Source organism: Dasypus novemcinctus, chromosome 19 (assembly GCF_030445035.2).
Source record: "Dasypus novemcinctus isolate mDasNov1 chromosome 19, mDasNov1.1.hap2, whole genome shotgun sequence".
Taxonomy (NCBI): Eukaryota; Metazoa; Chordata; class Mammalia; order Cingulata; family Dasypodidae; genus Dasypus; species Dasypus novemcinctus.
This window is the reverse complement of record NC_080691.1, coordinates 21,678,052-21,697,659: the sequence shown is the minus strand read 5'-3', so window position 1 is coordinate 21,697,659 and position 19,608 is coordinate 21,678,052. Positions and strand designations below refer to the sequence as shown.

The 19,608-nt window shown below is 41.8% G+C and overlaps 1 pseudogene; it reads right to left on the bottom strand.

The window, feature by feature from the left end:
* Positions 1-228: 228 nt before the first annotated feature.
* Positions 229-18,294, bottom strand: LOC101440337 (Y-box-binding protein 1 pseudogene; annotated as a pseudogene).
* Between the last annotated feature and the right edge of the window lie 1,314 nt (positions 18,295-19,608).

The window sequence follows — 19,608 nt, the reverse complement described above, 5'->3', positions numbered from 1 at the left end:
TTTTAAAAACCATGTTTGTAATTACCAAAAAGAGATGTCTTTAGGTAAAAATAATAACCCCATGCTGCATAGATAATGCAGATAGTTCTAGTTGTCTGGTCAATGGGAAATAGCAAGTACTTAAGTTCTTCAGTGCCAATCTTTTTTTCATTTCTTATTGCTGGAATTTCATATTCACTTCTTGGATGACTAAACCAGATAATGGTAGAGATGGTAAGCTGGCATTTATTAAGCCCCGCCCTGCCCAGCCTCAGGAGCTAACGAGTTCTCAACTGGTGGATCAACTGCTTTTGTCTCTTTGCCATCTTGTGGTTTAGGGCTTTAGGGGCATTTGCATCAATAATTGAAGTTACGGTGGTACCGACATTCAGGTGGCTGCTGACCTTGGGTCTCTTCTTGATTTTCCTTATCATCTTCATTGCCATCTTCTTGTGGCTGTCTTTGGCCAAGAGGGCCCCTGCGAAATCATAGTCTATAACCCTTGTACATATTCTGTCTCACTGGACTACCTTGTTCTCCTGCACTCTGGTTGTCAGCAGCCTCCATCACTTCTCCTTGCACAGGAGTGTTGAAATACTGTGGTTGACGCCCATAGGGTCTCCGCATATAGTAAGGTGGGAATTGTCTCCTGCGGTAGGGCTGGCCATGTTGGGCCTGGGCTTCAGGAGCACTCTCTAATCCCTTGTTCTTTTCTCCACTCTCACTATTGTGGTAATTTTGCTGGTAATTGCATGGAGGAACCTTACGGACATGAATAACATTTATAATGGTTATGGTCTGCTGCATATTTACTGACTTGCACTGAAACTCCACCAGGGCATATGATGTTTGCTACCTCCACTTCCTTTTCTACTTCAACAGCATCAAAATTCATAGTCTTTCTGTCTCCTACACTGCGAAGGTACTTCCTGGGGTTATTCTTCTTTATGGCAGTCTGACATCCAAACATCTTTCTTGGTGTCATTCCTGTAGATGACACCATATCCGTTTCTTACATCGAACCATTTTACTGTTCCCAAATCCTTTGTTATGATGACTTTTTTTTTTTGCCCTGCTGGCAGGCACCACTGATGTAAGGCCATCTGGGACACTGCTCCCTGTGCCACTGTCTGTGGTGCCAGGCTTGGTGTCGACAGCTCTGAGGGCACTTGAAGCTGCTGGATCTTGGTCTCAATGCTCATGGTTGCAGCAACAGTGACTGGGGCCCACTGCAGCAACTCCTGGATGTGATGGTAATTAGGCTGGCCACAGCAGTGGGGCTGCTCAGGGATCCCTGGGGTCCACTCTCTGCTTCTGCTCCTGATTTTCTGTATTTAACTATTTGGGATATGCAATTTATAAAACTTGTACATGTTCTAGATAAAAATTAATATTAAAGAGGCCTATACACGTGACAAATAAAAGTTCCTCTCCCTTTCCTGCTAATTCTATAGCTGACCAGTCTAGATGAAATGTCTCTAATTTTAAAAATTCTTCTGTAGATGTTTCCTAAGGAAAAAAATTAGGGGATTGGGAGTGAAGAAGTCCTAGGCTTTAGTACAGTCAATGTAAAGAAACAACAAGATATCAAATTTTCTGAGTCCAGATTTCCAGTTCCAATTTGTGAGCAGGAAGACCCTTTGGAGAAAAAAAATCTTTGCCTCTGTTAAAAATTGTTGCTTAGGTCTTTGGAAGCTTTTTGGAGCATGAAGCAGAATGAAAACATGGCTTGAAGCAGTAGTAGGAAAGAATTTAGTTTGGTTAGAAACCTTGAGAATTACTATTAGAATAAATCACTATGGTCACTTTGGTGTTTCCTTTTTTTTAAAATTTTTAAGAAGATTTATTTATTTACTACCTGCCCGCCCCACACATACACCTTGTCTGCTCTCTGTGTCCATTCGCTGTGTGTTCTTCTATGTCCACTTGTATTCTCATCAGGTGGCACTGGGGATCTGTGTCTTTTTGTTACATCATCTTGCTGCATCAGTTCTCCATGTGAATGGCACCACTCTTGGGCCGGCTGCAGTTTCGTGCGGGGTGGCTCTCCTTGTTCAGGGGCCACTCCTTGCGGGGGGAGACACATTTACACAGGGGCATCCCTGCGTGGGCCGGCACTCCTTGCATGCAGCAGCACTGCATGTGGGCCAGCTCACCACATGAGCCAGGAAGCCCTGGGTATCGAATCCTTGGACCTCCTATATGATGGGCAGACGCTCTATCTGTTGAGCCACATCCATTTCCCACTTTAGTGTTTCCTTATCAACTGTGTCCATGATTCTTATCTGTGTGAAATAGATTTGCTATTTTTACCTAAAGGCATGTGATACAGTAGGTAAGTGGTTCAGTAGTTTCTAGACGTCAGGACTTTACAACTGAGGAAAAATTTTAAAAAATACATGGCTGCCAACTTGATGTTTTGTTAAACTAAGAACATTTTAAAAACAACAGCTACCATGTGAGTTCAAAAAAGAAATAACATTTTAGTGCTAAAATCTACCAGATTATACTCTTGAATAAAGGATGGTTCTTTAAATTAGTAAATTTAGCTATAAGAAAAACTTATTACATTGCTTATATTTTCTCTTTATTTCTTAGATCAGTGCGTATTTTGTCAGGGATCAGCATTAATTTCTAAACCACTTTTTCTTCTGTTATTTCAAGTCAGTAGTTATATGCCTCTAAAGTGTTTTTTTTTTTAAGATTTGTTTTATTTATTTATCCCCCCCTTTGCCACTTGCTTGCTGTCTGCTCTCTGTGTCCATTCACTGCACATTCTTCTGTGTTTGCTTGTATTCTTGTCAGCAGCACCAGGAATTTGGCTCTTTTTGTCGTGCAGTGTTGCCGCATCAGCACTACCACTTGGGCCATATGATCCAGCAGATCCAATGGTGCTGGAAGTTTCTGTGACAAATAGAGATGCTGTCTAGTGCCTTTGGCAGGCCTCTATAGGAGAACCACAATGCAGACCCTTAGGATTTTGGAGCAAAGCCCTGCCGTCCTCTGCAAATAACTACTCCCCTTTTGAGAAACAGATTTTGGCCAGCTACTGGGCCTTAGTAGAGACTGAATGCTTAACCTTGGGCCATCAAGTTACTGTGAGACCTGAGTTGCCTGTCATGAGCTGGGTATTGTCTGACCCACCAAACCATAAAGTTGGGCATACACGGAAGCACGCTATAATAAAGTAGAAATGGTATATATGAGATAGGGCTTGAGCAGGTCCTGAAGGCATGAGTAAGTTATATGAGGAATTAGCCCAAATCACCACTCCTGCCATGTTACCTTCTCTTGCCCAGCCCACAGCTTTGGCCTCTTGGGGAGTCCCTTACAATCAGTTGACTGAGGAAGAGAAAACTTGGGCCTGGCTTACAAATGGTTCTGCCTGATATGCAGGTATCACCCAAAAGTGGACAAACTGCATCACTGTAGCCCCTTTTTGGGACTTCCCTGAAGGACAGTGGTGAGGGCAAATCCTCTCAGTGGGCAAATCCTCTCAGTGGGCAGAACTTCAAGCAGTGCACCTAGTTGTTCATTTTGCTTGGAAGAAGAAATGGCCAGAGTTGCATTTGTACACTGATTAATGGGCTGTTGCCAATGGTTTGGCCGGATGGTCAGGGACTTGGAAGGAACATGATTAGAAAACTGGTGACAAAGAGGTCTGGAGAAAAGGTATTGGATTGACCTTTCTGAGTGGGCAAAAAACATGAAAATTTTTGTGTCCCCCATGAGTGTTCACCAGAGGGTAACTTCAGCAGAGAAAGATTTTAATAATCAAGTGGATAAGATGACCCACTCTGTGGCTAGTGCTCAGCCTCTTTCCCCAGCCACTCCTGTCATTGCCCAGTCGGCTAATGAACAAAGTGGCCATGGAGGTAGGGATGGAGGTTATGCATGGGCTCAGCAACATGGACTTCCCCTTACCAAGGCTGACTTGGCTACAGCCACTGCTGAGTGCCCAATCTGCTGGCAGCAGAGACCCACACTCAGCCCCCAATATAGCACCTTTCCTTGAGGTGACCAGCCTGCTACCTGGTGGCAGGTTGACTACACTGGTCCACTTCCACCATGGAAGGGGCAGTGATTTGTTTTAATTGGAATAGACACATACTCTGGATATGGGTTTGCATTTCCTGCATGCAGTGCTTCTTCCAGAACTACCATCCGTGGACTTACCAAATGTCTTATCTACCACTATGGCATTCCACACAGTATTGCTTCCAATCAAGGAACCCATTTCACAGCAAATGATGTGCAGAAATGGGCACATGCCCATAGAATTCACTGGTCTTACCATGTTCCCCATCACCCTGAAGCAGCTGGATTGATAGAATGGTGGAATGGCCTTTTAAAGACTCAATTACAGTGCCAACTAAGTGGCAACACCTTGCAGGGCTGGGGCAATGTTCTCCAGGAGGCTGTGTATGCTCTAAATCAGCATCCACTCTGTGGTGCTGTTTCTCCCATAACCAGGATCCATGGGTCCAGGAATCAAGGGGTGGAAATGGGAGTGGCACCACTCACTATTACCCCTAGTGACCCACTAGGAAAATTTTTGTTTCCTGTCCCTGCAACCTCAAACTCTGCTGGTCTACAGATTTTAGTCCCAAAAGGAGGAGTGCTGTCACCAGGGAACATAAGAATGATTCCAATGAACTGGACATTAAAACTGCCACCTCACCACTTTGGGCTCTTCTTACCTCTGAATAAACAGTCAAAGAAGGAAATTACTGTACTGCCTGGCGTGATTGATCCTGACTATCAAGGGGAAATAGTTCTGCATCTACATAATGGGGGTAAAGAAGAGTTTGCCTGGAATACAGGAGATCCTTTAGGGCATCTCCTAGTACTGCCATGTCCTATGATTAAAGTCAATGGAAAATTGCAACAACCCAATCCAAGCAGGACTAACAATGGCCCAGAATCTTCAGGAATGAAAGTTTGGGTCACCCCACCAGGCAAAGAACCACAGGCAGCTGACGTGCTTGCTGAGGGTAATGGAAACATGGAATGGGTAGTGGAAGAAGGTAGTAATAAATAGGAACTTTGACCACATGACCAGTTACAGACATGAGGACTATAATGGTCATGAATCTTTCCTCCTTGTTTCATTATGATGATGATTGTGTATGTACACAAATTTCTTTTTCTTCTTCCCCAATCATATAACATGTTGTATTTGTTTCATATTGTAATATTTGAGAATATCAAGTTTGAGAGTGATTATTACCCAAGAACTTGCACCCTATTCTATATGGAATTAATGCGTTTCCAGTTGTACGCAGGAGAGTTGAACATTGTTAGGCAGAAATATATATATATATACATGTCTGTTATTGTTTTTACTTAGAGACTAAGTATGGTTTAAGGTAATGTGTATGGTTGCCAAGTTGACAAGGGGTGGACTGTGATGGTTAGGCTATTGTGTCAATTTAGCCAGGTAATTGTGCCCAGTTGTTTGGTCAAGCAAACACTGGGCTAACTGTAATACAAGGGCATTTATGGACTTTAGTCACCATTGACTTAACTGCAGTGGTAAATCATGGATAGCTGGTTATTATCCCATCAATCAGTGTGATTGCTATCAGCAATGAGTGACATTTAACCCAATCTGCTGAATCCCTTAAAAGGGGAAGTGATTCCAGCATTGAAAGAAAATTTCCCAGCTCATCTTTAGACAGCCAGTGTCCCCCACAACTTGTCAAGAACCTTCATTGGACTGCCTTGCAGCCCCTGGTTGCGGCCTGCCTGTGGGACCTGGACTTGTGCATCCCCACAGCTGCATGAGAGACTCATAAAATCGCATACTGTTGACAGATATCTCTTGCTGATTCTGTAGAGAACCCTGACTAATACACCATTCAATTAATATTTGCGTCTCTGGGATTTTAGAATAAAGATGATGGATTTATTGAGTCTTGAGTCTCTAAATAGAATATAAAGTAGTTAGGATGATAAACTTGTAATTAATAAATCATTTCTCTTTGATATTTTTTAATATTAATTGCAATGGTGAAAGTTGTTGAAAAGATCTCTCAGAATTAAACAAGTTTTTTTAAATCTGAAAACTGCAAGAAATATCAAATTTAGAATGTCTATGTGTCTGGTGTGAGGGTGAAAGAATCCATCAGCTATAATGACTCCTGGTTCCCTCTGCTAGGCTTAAATGAATTGCCTGTTACTCCTCAAGGCGTCTGTTTCTTTCAAACAGAATGTTTTGGTCTCTTTATGTGGTAGCAAGAGATTGGGAGACAGGGGATTCAGTAACCACTAACCACATGTGACTATTGAGCACTTGAAATAGGCCTAGAGTGACTAAGAACTGAATTTTTAATCTTATTTAAATTTTATGAATTTAATTAGCCACGTGTGGCTAGTAACTACAGTATTGGACAGTACAGATCTAGATAATATATGACTTTCAAGTTAGCCCCTGAAAAAGTGAGAGTAACCATCTCTTCAGAGTATATTTTACATGAACTCCTGGGTACTTCACCTAAATTCTTGCCATTAATATGTATAACACTTAAGATAGTCCCCACATATTGGCAACCCATTTATATCCGTTGTTTGCCCTGTTAATTTTTTTATTCATTAAAAAATTATAGATGTATATCATTCATGCATGAACATACATAAACAATTAAATGTATGGTAAAATTTATGAACTTATAAAACAAACATACATATCATCCTGTGGGCTTCCATACATCACCCCACCACCAACACCTTGCGTTATTGTGAAACATGTTTTATAAACTATGAAAGAGTATCATCAAAATATTTACTGGGAAGCGGATGTGGCTTAAGCAATTACGCTCCCACCTACCACATCAGAGGGTCCTAGTTCAGTTCCCGATGCCTCCTAAAGAAAACAATGAGCTGGCACTATGGGCAGGTGCAGCAAGCTGATGCAACAAGAGACAAGAAGAAAAACATAGTGAGAGACACAACAAAGCAGGGAGTAGAGGTTCTCGGTGCCTCCTAAAGATGAGCAAGACAGCAAGCGACGTGATGGGCAGGCACAGCAAGATGACACAACAAAAGACACAAGGAAAAGATAATGAGAGACACAACAAAACAGGAAATAGAGATGACTGAAGTGATTAGGTTCCTCCCTCCCACATTGGAGGTCCCAGGTTTGGTTCCCGGTGCTTCCTAAAGAAACAAGAAAGACGAACAGACACAGCAAGGGCAAAGAACGAGGGGGTGAGGAGAAGTAAATAAATCTTTAAAAAAATTACAACTTAGCCTGTATCTTATATTTGGTGTAATTTTACCCCAACCCACCCAATTATTAATACTTTGTGTTAGTATTATATCTTTGTTACAGTTCATGAGAGAATGTTCTCATATTTGTTCTGTTAACCACAGTCCATCTTCCAGCCCAGGATTCACTGTTATACAGTCCCATGCTTTGTACAATCCTTTCAAAGGGTACACTCAGTGACTTTCATATTCTTCAGAAAATTGTGCTGTCATCCTCTCAATTTTAGAACGTTTTTCCAGAAGGAAAAATCCCATATCCACTTATACCCTCTCTTTTTATCCCTTAAAATTGATATAATTTCCTTACCATTGCTGCAAAATTATTACAATATTACTGTTAACTATAGTCTATAAGTTATATTAGTTGTAATTTTCCTGTGTATCACCATATTCTTAACAGTTTTTAAAAGAACATTCTTTATAATTACACTATTAACCACAATTGTCATACCAATGAAATCATTATGTTATATAGTCCCTTGATTATCCTCTACTTCCTTTCAATTGACATTTACATCCATTGACTACAGTGTTCAGCCAAAATCACATTTGTATTAATAAATCAGCTGTGTTAGTTATACTCTATAATGTTACCATCAACTCTGTTCATTTCCACACTTTTACAGTCTTACTAAAAATTATACATACATTAAACACCGGCTCCCATTTGTCTCCTAGTAACCTATATTCTAGAGTACTTCCATGAGCTTACTCACCATACTTAATTCATATTAGTGAGACCATACAGTATTTGTCCTTTTGTGTGTGACTTATTTGTGTGTAATGTCCTAAGGTTCATCCATGTTGTCATATGCATCCCAGGTTCACTTCTTACAGCTGAATAGTATTCCATTGTTTGTATATACCACATTTTGTTTATCCATTCATTGGTTGATGAACACATGGGCTGTTTCTATATTTTAGCAATTGTGAATAATGCTGCTGTGAACATAAGTGAGCAAATGTCAGTTCACATCTTTGCTTTCAGTTCTTCTGAATATCTTTCTAGTAAGGAATTGCCGGATCTTAAGGCAGTTCTGTATTCAGCATCTTGAAGTGCTGCCAACTATCTTCCACAAAGGCTGCACCATTCTATATTCCCATCAACAGCAAAGGAGTGTTCCTATTTCTCCACATCTACTCCAACACTTATAGTTTTCTGTTTTTTAAAATAATGTTCGGGACGTGGACTTGGCCCAGTGGATATGGCCCAGTGGATAAGGCGCCCGTCTACCACATGGGAGGTCCACGGTTCAAAGCCCAGGCCTCCTTGACCCGTGTGGAGCTGGCCGATGTGCAGTGCTGATGTGTGCAAGGAGTGCCGTGCCACACAGGGGTGTCTCTTGCGTAGGGGAACCCCATGCACAAGGAGTGTGCCCTATAAGGAGAGCCGCCCAGCACAAAACGAAGTGTAGCCTGCCCAGGAATGGCGCCACGCACACAGAGAGTTGATGCAGCAAGATGACGCAACAGAAAGAAACACAGATTCCAGGTGCCACTAACAAAAACAGAAGCGGACAAAAACAAAAACACACGGCAAATGGACACAGAGAACAGACAACTTGGGGAGGGGAAGGGGAGAGAAATAAAAAACAAGTAAATAAAATAATGTTCATTCTCTAAGTTGTGAAATGGTATCTTATTATAAGTTTGATCTACATTTCCCTAATAGCTAGTGATGTTGAACATTTTTTGATGTGCTTTTTGGGCATTTGTATTTCCTCTTTGGAAAAATGTCTATTGAAGCCTTTTGCCCATTTTATTGTTGAGTCAGAAGACTTCTTTATATATTCTGGAAATCAAAACCTTATCAGGTATGTGGTTTCCAAATATTTTCTACCATTGAGTAGGCTGCCTTTTCACTTTCTTAACAAAGTCCTTTGAAGCACAGAAGTATTCAGTTTTGAGGAGGTCCTTTTTATCAATTTTTTCTTTCATTGTGCTTTAGGTGTAAAATCTAAGAACCACAGCCTATCACAATGCCCCCCCCCCCCCTTACATTCTAGGGGTAAGGTCCTGGCTCTTATATTTAGTTCTTTGATCCATTTTGAGTTAATTTTTTGTGTAAGATGTGAAACAGGGTTTCCTTTTTCATTCTCTTGCATATGGATAACTAGTTCTTCCAGCACCATTTGTTGAAGAGATTGTTCTAGTCCAGGTGAATGGACTTAAAAACCTTGTCAAAAATCAGTGACCATGGATATGAGGGTCTATTTCTGAACTCTCAATTCAATTCCATTGATCAAAATGTCTGCCTTTATGCCAGTGCCATGCTGCTCTGACCACTGTCACTTTGTATATGCTTTAAAGTCAGGAAGTATGAATCCACCAACTTCATTCTTCTTTCTTCATTCTTCGTTCATTCTTTTCTTGGCTATTCAAGGCCTGACCATTCCAAATAAAACTGATTATTGGGTTTTCCATTTCTGCAACATAGGATATTGATTGGGATTGTGTTGAGTCTTTAATTCAATTTGGGTAGAATTGACATTGTAACAATATTTAGTTCTCCAATCCATGAACACAGAATGTCCTTCCCTTTATTTAGGACTTCTTTGATTTCTTTTAGCAATGTTTTCTGTATACAGGGCCTTTACATCCTTGGTTAAATTTATTCCTGATATGTGATTCTTTTAGCTGCTATTGAAATGGAATTTTTTTTTTATTTCCTCCTCAGATTGCTTATTACTAGTATATAGAAACACTACTGACTTTTGTGTATTGATCCTGTATCCATCTACTTTGCTGAACTCGTTTTTAGCTCTAGTAGCTTTGTTGGAGATTTTTCTGGACTTTTTAAATAAAGGATTATGTCATCTGCAAATAGTGAAAGCTTACTTCTTCCTTTATGATTTAGAAGTGTTTTATTTCCTTTTCTTGCCTAACTGCTCTAGCTAGAACTTCTAGCACAATAGAAATAATAGTGGTGAAAGTAAGCATCCTTGTCCTGTTCCCCGTCTTAGAGGGAAAGCTTTCAGACTTTCACCGTTAAGTACAGTGTTTTTTTTTTTTCATATGTGTCCTTAATTGTGTTGAAGTTTCCTTCTGTTCCTATCTTTTGAAGTGTCTATCAAGAAAGGATGCTGGACTTTTTTCAAGTGCCCTTTCTTTGTCAGTTTGTCAGTCATGGGAAGTGAACTTGGCCCGGTGGTTAGGGCGTCCGTCTACCACATGGGAGGTCCGCGGTTCAAACCCCAGGCCTCCTGACCCGTGTGGAGCTGGCCCATGTGCAGTGCTGATGTGTGCAAGGAGTGTCCCCCACGTAGGGGAGCCCCACGCGCAAAGAGTGTGCCCTGTGAGGAGAGCTGCCCAGTGCGAAAGGAAGTGCAGCCTGCCCAAGAATGGCACTGCCCACATGGAGAGATGACACAACAAGACAACGCAACAACAACAAAAAGAAACACAGATTCCTGTGCCGCTGACAACAACAGCGGACAAAGAAGATGCAGCAAATAGACACAGAGAACAGACAACCAGGGCGGTTGGGGGCGGGGGTGAGCAGCAGGGAGAACGGGAGAGAAATAAATAAATAAATAATTCTTTAAAAAAAAGTTTGTCAATCATGATAATCAAGTGATTTTTCACCTTCGATTTTTTATTGTGGTGTCTTACGTTAATTGATTTTCTTGTGTTGAGCCATACTTGCAGTCCTGTGATAAACTCAGTTTTGTGTGTTGTATAATCTTTTTATTGTGCTGTTGGAATCAGTTTGTATTTTGCTGAAGATTTTTGCACCTTTATTCATTAGAGAAATTGGTATCTTTAATTTTTTTTCTCCTAGAATATATGGCTTTGGTATTAGGGTGATGTTGGCTTCACAGAATAAGGTGGTGTTAACTCCTCTTCAATTTCTTGGAAGGGTTTGAATAAGATTTGTATTCATTCTTCTTAGAATGATTGGTAGAATTCGTGTGTGAAGTCATCTGGTCCTGGGCTTTTCTTTGTTGGGGGTTATTGATGACTGATTCAAACTCTTCACATGTGGTTGGTTTGTTCAGGTCTTCCATTTCATCTAGAGTCAGTATTGGTTGTTCGTGTATGTGACTGTTAGGGTAAAGTGTCACCTTGTCCAGGTAATAGTGCCCAGTTTTCTAGTCAAGCAAGCACTGGGCTAATTGTAATGAAAGTGCATTTCATGGACTTTAATTATCAGTGAGTTGATTGCATAGATGACTGATTACATCTACAGTCAATTTAGGAGATTGCTGTCAGTAATGAGTGATGTCTCATCCAGTCAGTTGAATGCCTTAAAAAGGGGAAGTGATTTCAGCATTCAGAGAAAAGAATAGCCATTCTTCAGACAGCCAGCATCTCCTGGGAACTCATCAAGAACCTTTATTGGAGTCCCTGGATTTCAGCCTGCCTTGTGAGATTTAGACTTGTGCATCCCCATGGTCAAATGAGAGAATTTTATAAAATCTCATACTATTTACAGATATCTCCTGTCAGTTCCGTTTTCCTAGAGAACCTTGACTAATACAGCTTGGTACTGGGAATGGTTCTTGAGAAAGAGAATCTTAAAAATTGGATTACTGAATTGGTTCTAGGATTTTTGCAATTGGCTCTCTAATCTGATTAGATTCAAGGGAACTGACTCTTGTTCCAATAATCAGGAGTCCACTGACAGTCCATAGCATGAGTTGGCAATAGAGATATGCAAAATATCACCACTGGATACAACTACTTCCACGCTTATAAGAGGCAAGGACCTGGGTGAGAGTTTTGTGTTTTTTTTAAGATTTATTTATTTATTTCTCTCCCCTTCCCCCCAACCCAGCTGTCTGTTCTCTGTGTCCATTCACTGCGTGTTCTTCTCTGTCCGCCTCTGTTGTCAGTGGAACGGGAATCTGTGTTTCCCTTTGTTGCATCATCTTGCTGTGTCAGCTCTCCGCGTGTGTGGCGCCATCCTTGGGCAGGCTGAACCTTCTTTCGCATTGGGCGGCTCTCCTTACGGGGCACACTCCTTGCTGGGGCTCCCCTACGCGGGGGACACCCTGCATGGTAGGGCACTCCTTGCGCGCATCAGCACTGCACGTGCGCCAGCTGCACACGGGTCCCGTGTTTGAACCGCAGACCTCCCATGTGGTAGAGAGATGCCCTAACCACTGGGCCAAGTCTGCTTCCCTGGGTGAGAGTGTTTTGAACACCTTAATAGAGTTTTGTGGAGATAAAAGGTACAATGGTGTTGGCTGGCTGTTCCTAAATATGCTGGATGCATTTACAAAAGAAAGGAATGAACAAAAGACTTCAAATTTGCAACTTAAGCGCTGTATGAATAATGTGAAAGTTTCTGTGTGTGCTTTGAAAGACAATGTTGTTTTGTTCAGCCACAGATTTCAGATCTCTGAAAACCAGACTCAGACTCTCATTGTATGAGTAGCAAAGTTACAACAGAAACTAAAATTTCAACCTTGTAGGGTATCTGCTGTTAAAGTGAGAGCAGTAAAATAGATGGGCAGTCTACTAAATTTCTACTTAATGTATATAAACAGAAGAGTTCTAGGTCAAGTGAACAAAACCCTAACTTGAATTACAGAAACAGAAAATCACGGCCTTAATCAATTCTTAGACTTGAGACATTTATAGACCCAGAGCTCCTTGAATGAGAGGAAGGTTAGGTCCCCTTGGGGAAGGACCTTGTTACTCTGTCAAAAATTTATACTGTTGGGAAGCAGAATTGGCCCAGTGGTCACGGCATCTGTCTACCACATGGGAGGTCCGTGGTTCAAACCCCAGACCTCCGTGACCCGTGTGCAGCTGGCGCATGTGCAGTGCTGATGCGTGCAAGGAGTGCCCTGTCATGCAGGGTGTCCCCCGCGTAGGGGAGCCCCACGTGCAAGGAGTGGACCCCGTAAGAAGAGCTGCCCAGCGCGAAAGAAGTTTCAGCCTGCCCAAGGATGGCCCCACACACAGAGAGCTGACACAGCAAGATGATGCAACAAAGGGAAACACAGATTCCCGTGCCGCTGACAACAACAGAGGCGGACAGAGAAGAACACGCAGCGAATGGACAGAGACAGACAACTGGGGTGGAGGGGAAGGGGAGAGAAATAAATAAATAAATAAATAAATCTTTAAGAAAAAAAATTTATACTGTTAATCTTCCTCCCAGCTTTCCCCAGAGACCTATGGACTTTTGCCAGTATAATTGTGCATTGAGGAAAAGGAAATGATCAGACATTTCAGGGAGTATTAGACACTGGCTCAGAAATGATATTATTTCCAGGAGACCCAAAAACATCACTGTGGTCCACCATCAGAGTAGGGGCTTATGGAGGTCAGGTGATTGATGGAGTTTTAGCTCAGGTCCATCTTCAGTGGGTCCCCAGACCCATTATGTGGTTATTTCCCCATTCTAGAATGCATAATTCAAATAGACACACTCAGTAACTTGCAGAATCCCCACATTGGATCCTGACTTGCAGAGTGAGGGCTGTTATGGTAGTAAATGCCAAATGGAAGCCACTAGGACTGCCCCTACCTAGCAAAATAGTAAATCAAAAGTAATACTGGATTCCTGGAAGGATTGGAGAGATCAGTGCCACCATCAAGGATTTGGAGGATGCAGGGGTGGTAATTTCTACCGCATACCCATTCATCTCTCCTGTTTGGCCTGTGCAGAAAACAGATGGATCCTGGAGGATGATGGTAGATTATCATAAACTTAACCAAGTGGTGAGTCCAATCATAGTCACTGTCCCAGATGTGGAATCATTGCTTGAGCAAATCAACACATCCCCCGGTATCTGGTTTGCAGCTGTTGATCTAGAAAATGCCTTTTCTCAATTGCCATTAGTAAGTGCCACCAGAAACAGTTTGCTTTCAGCTGGCAATGCCAGCAATACACCTTCACTGTCCTGCCTCAGGAATATCAACTATCCAGCCCTATGTCATAATATTGTCTGCAGGAACCTTGATCATCTCTACCTCCACAGGACACCACACTGGCCCATTATATTGATGATATAATGTTGACTGGACCTAATAAGCAAGAAGTAGCAATGACTAAACTTATTGGTAAAGCATTTGTGTGAAAGAGGGTGGGAGATAAATCCAACAAAAATACAGGGGCCTTCCACCTTGGTCAAATTTCTAGTGTCCAGTGGCACAGAGCATGTCGAGATATCCCTTCTAAAGTGAAGGATAAGCTGTTGCATCTGGCCCCTCCTATGACCAAAACAGAGGCACAACACTTCGTGGTCTCTTTGGATTTTGGAGACAATACATCCCTCATTTGGGTGTGCTACTTTGGCCCATTTACCTAGTGACCAGAAATACTGCTGGTTTTGAGTCAGGACCAGAATAAGAGGAGGCCCTGCAACAGGTCCAGGCAGCTATGCAAGCTGCACTGCCACTTAGGGCATATGATCCTGCAGATTGAATGTTGCTGAAGATGTCAGTGGCAAAGAGACATGCAGTCTGGAGCCTTTAGCAGGCCCCTATAGGGAAATAACAGTGTAGACTCAGGATTTTGGAGCAAAGCCCTGCCATCCTCTGCAGATAACTACCCCCCTTTTGAGAAACAGCTTTTGGTCTGCTACTAGGCCTTAGTAGAGGCTGAATGATTAACCATGGACTACCAAGTTACCATGAGAACTGAGTTGCCTATCATAAACTGGGTATTTTCTGACTCACCAAACCATAAAGTTGTGCGTACACAACAGCACTCCACAATAAAGTGGAAGTGGTATATATGAGATGAGGCACAAGTAAGTTACATTAGGAAGTGGCCCAAATGCCCATGGTCACCCCTTCTGCCACATTACCTTCTCTTTCCCAGCCCATATCTATGGCCTCTTGGGGAGTCCCTTACAATCAGTTGACTGAGGAAGAGAAAACTTGGGCCTGGTTTACAGATGGTTCTGCATGATATGTGGGTATCACTCAAAAGTGTGTAGCTGCAGCGTGCAACCCCTTTCTGGGACATCCATAAAGGAGAGTGGTGAGGGTGAATCCTCCCAGTGGGCATAACTGAGCAATGCACCTGGTTGTTCATTTTGCTTGGAAGGAGAAATGGCCAGAAGTACATATGCACATTGATTTATGGGTTGTTGCCAATAGTTGGCTGCATGGTCAGGGACTTGGAAAGACCATGATTGGAAAATTGGGAACAGAGGTCTGGGGAAGAGGTATGTGGATAGACCTTTTCTGAGTGGGCAAAAAACATGAAAATATTTGTGTCCCATGTGAATGCTCACCAGAGGGTGACTTCAAGAAAGAAGAATTTTAATATCAAGTGGATAAGATGACCCACTCTGTGGCTAGTACTCAGCATCTTTCCCCAGCCACTCCTGTCCTTGTCCAGTGGGCTCATGAGCAAAGTGGCCATGGTGGTAGGGGTGAAGATTTTGCATGGATTCAGCCAAGACTGACTTGGCCACAGCCACTGCTGAGTACCCAGTCTGCCAGCAGGGATCCACACTCAGCCCCTGATATGGCATCATTCCCTGAGGTAATCAGCCTGCTACCTGGTGGAAGATTGATTACATTGGACCACTTGCATCATTGAAGGGGCAGCAATTTGTTCTAACTGGAATAGATACATACTCTGGATGTAGGTTTACCTTCCCTGCATGCAATGCTTCTTCCAAAACTACCATCTGTGGACTTACTGAGTGCCGTATCAACTGCCCTGGCAGTCCATGCAACATTGCTTCTGATTAAGGAACCTACTTCACAGCAAATGATGTGCAGGAATGGGCACATGCTCATGGAATTCACTGATCTTACCATGTTCCCCATCATCCTGAAGCAGCTGGATTGATAGAACAGTGGAATGGCCTTTGAAGACTCAATTACAGTTCCAAATAGGGGCAATATTCTGTAGGCAGAGGCATTGTTTTCCAGGAGGCTGTGTATGCTCCAAATCAGTGCCACTCAATGGTGCTGTTTCAAGATTCACGGATCCAGGAATTAAGGGGTAGAAATGGGAGTGGCATCACTCACTACTACTCCTAGTTATCCACTAGAAAAATTTTTACTTGTTCTTCCCATGATTTTATACTCCGCTGGCCTATAGGCCTTAGGTCCAAAAGGAGAAGTGCTTCTACCGAGAAATACAGCAATGAATCCATTGATCTAGAAGTTAAGACTGCCACCCGGCCACTTTGGGCTCCTCATGCCTCTGAATCTACAGGCAAAGAAAGGTTTTACCATACTAGCTTGGGTGACTGATCCTGGTGATCAAGGGGAAATAGAACTGGTAGTACACAATAAAGAAGAGTAAGCCTAGAATACAGGAGATCTCTTAAGACATCTCTTAGTATTATCATACCCTGTGATGAAAATCAGTGGAGGAGAGCAGCCGTCATCTCTGGGGAACTCATCAAGGACCTTCATCTGAGTCCCTGACTTGCAGCCTCTCCTACAGAATTTGGACTTGTGCATCCCCACAGTCACGTGAGAGAATTTTATAAAATCTCATACTATTTACAGGTATCTCCTGTCAGTTCTGTTTCCCTAGAGAACCCTAATACAGTGTTTTTCTAGGAAATTGTCCATTTCATCAGAGTTGTCTAATTTGTTGGCATACAGTTGTTCATAGTATCCTATTACCTTTTTTATTTCTATGGGGACAGTAGTAATGTTTCCCCCCTCTCATTTCAAATTTTATTTATTTGCATCTTCTCTCTCTTTTCCTTTGTCTAGCTAAGGGTTTGTCAATTTTATTGATCTTCTCAAAGAATCAACCTTTGTTTTTGTTGATTCTACTATATTTTTTGGTCTGAATTTCATTTATTTCGTTCTAATTTTTGTTATTTCTTTCCTTCTGCTTTTCTTTTCCTAGTTCCTCTGGATGTGCAGTTAGGTCTTTGATTTTAGTTCTTTTTTAATGTAGGCATTCAGGGCAATAAATTTCCCTCTCAGCACTGCCTTCACTGTATCCCATAAGTTTTGAAATGTTGTATTCTCATTTTCATTAATCTCAAGCTGTTTACTGACTTCTCCTGCAATTTCTTCTTTGACCCATTGTTTGTTTAAGAACGTGTTCTTATTAACATCCATTTATTTGTGACTTTTCCAGTTCTCTGCCTATTATTGATTTCCAAGTTCATTCCACTATGATCAGAGAAGGTGCTTTGTATGATTTCATCCTTTTAAATTTATTAAGACCTGTTTTGTGACCCAACATGTGGTCACAAAACAGGTCCAATAAATGATCCTTGAGTACTTGAGAAGAATGTCTATTCTGCTCTTTTGCAGTACAGTGTTCTGTATAAGTCTATTAGGTCTAGTTTACTTATGATATTATTCAAGTTCTCTTTTTCCTTATTGATTTTCTGTCTAGATGTTCTATCTACTAATGGGAGTGGTATATTTAGGTCTTCCAGCTATTATTGTAGAGATGTCTATTCCTCCCTTCAGTTTTACCAGTGTATATCTCATGTATTTTGGGGAATGCTGGTTAGGCAAATAATATTTATGATTGTTATTTCTTCTTGGTAGGTTGCTCCTTTTATTAATACATAATATCCTTCTTTGTCACATAACACTTTTGCATATAGAGTCTATTTTGCCCTAAATTACTATAGCTATGCCAGCTCATTTTTGGTTACTGTTTGCATGGAGTACCTTTTTTTCCCCAACATTTCATTTTCAACCTCTTTGTGTCCTTGGGTCTAGGTAATTATTGTAGACAGCATGTAGATGGATCATACTTTTTTATCCATTCTGCCAATCTTTGTCTTTTGATGGGGTGTTTAATCCATTAACATTCAATGTTTTTATTGTAAATGCAGTACTTACTTCAATCATTTTATCCTTTGACTTTTATATATCATATCTTACTTTTGTCTCCTTTTTACCCTTTAGTTTCCCTTGCTGATAATCTTCCTTTATACACTCCTCCAACCTTCTCTGTCTTTTCCTTTCAGCCTGCAGCATTCCCTTTACTATCTCTTGCAGGGAAGGTCTCTTGTTAATAAACTCTATCAGTTTCTTTTTCTCTCAGAATATTTTAAACTCACCCTCATTTTTGAAGAACAGTTTTGCTGGATTGGCCATGGACCTCAAAAGGGACTCCTTTCCTGCAGACTTGTGCCTCATCCCTTGACCTTGTTCTCTTACCAACAAAGCTCACACCTCCAACTTTTCTCTCACCAAAATCCTTCTTTCTACGTAGTCAGAATAACAACAAACTAAACAGAAATGTATTTTGCCTACACTGGAGAAAACTCCCATTTTAGCCAACTTGTCTCCAGTGTGGAATAGTTTTACCTTGGCATAATCAAAGGATTACTGAAAGGTTATTCCAGGCAAGATCTGCCTCCATCTTTCATTAAACAAAAGTTGTCAAGGCTTTGAAATTTCTAAAATTATAGTTCTTCAGATCAGAGGTTTGAAAGACCCATGAGTTTGTCTGATACATAGCGTTCAGTATCAAAGTATTTAGTCTCCGTCTTTCCCCAGCAGCCTCTGTAATAGAAAGCTTTCCTTTAATGCATGTCATGGGGAAATGGATCGTGTATATTTAGGAGTGATGGTTATGGAATATTCTTCTACCCATTTCATAGTAACTTGACCAGGAGCCATGATACATGTGTATTGGGGATCTGATAAAGGACCTTGAGAATTTTGAAAGCTTAATATCTTGGAGCACAGTAACTTTACATTTTGAAAAATCATTGGTGGAGGAAGAAAGCTCTCTTTTTTTTTTTTGAGAAAATGCTTCAGTGAGACTTTTGGCCTTCGAAAAGCGCCAAAATTCTATTCGGGAATGAAGTTTGGAGATGCAAGAACCTAATTTTTTTTTTAACCTAATGTATCACTTTGTCTTCATTTAGGCAGAATTCCACCCTTCTGAGGTTATGATTATGTAATCTGGTTTTCTGTTTTGTTTGGTTTCCTTTCACCAGGACCCGGGAAAGAAAGTAGAATTTGACTTCACATAAGGAGAACATTCCCGAAGAGGTCCTTGGCAAGATGGTGGCTGTGTGAGCTTGCCTGGTAGTGTCTCTGCAGGGGGCGGCTGGGCAGCGTTGAAGGCTCTTTAGGACCGCGCTGTTTCGGGGATTTTTGCTGGTTGGAAGGTGTCTGGACGTCAATTCAGTGGGAAGGTAACAGAGAGGATACGTCTATAATATATAAACGGAGGTCCCAGCTGGGCGCGGGAAGTTCCCTCCTTGGGTGGGCGGAGCCGCGGTAGGGGGCGCTCTTGCAGCTCCGCAGCCGCAGCGGCCAGGGCTTTTGTTTTTTTTTTTCCTTTTTCTGGAGGCTTTGCGGTGCTGAGAAATTCGCGGATACTGGGCTGGCTGGTGGGGGATTGTTGGGACAAGACTCCTTGGCGGATTGATTTGGGGAGACAGACGGTGTTTTCTTGTGAAGCGGGGGACGTTTTAGTCACCGGACAGGGGGGGAAGC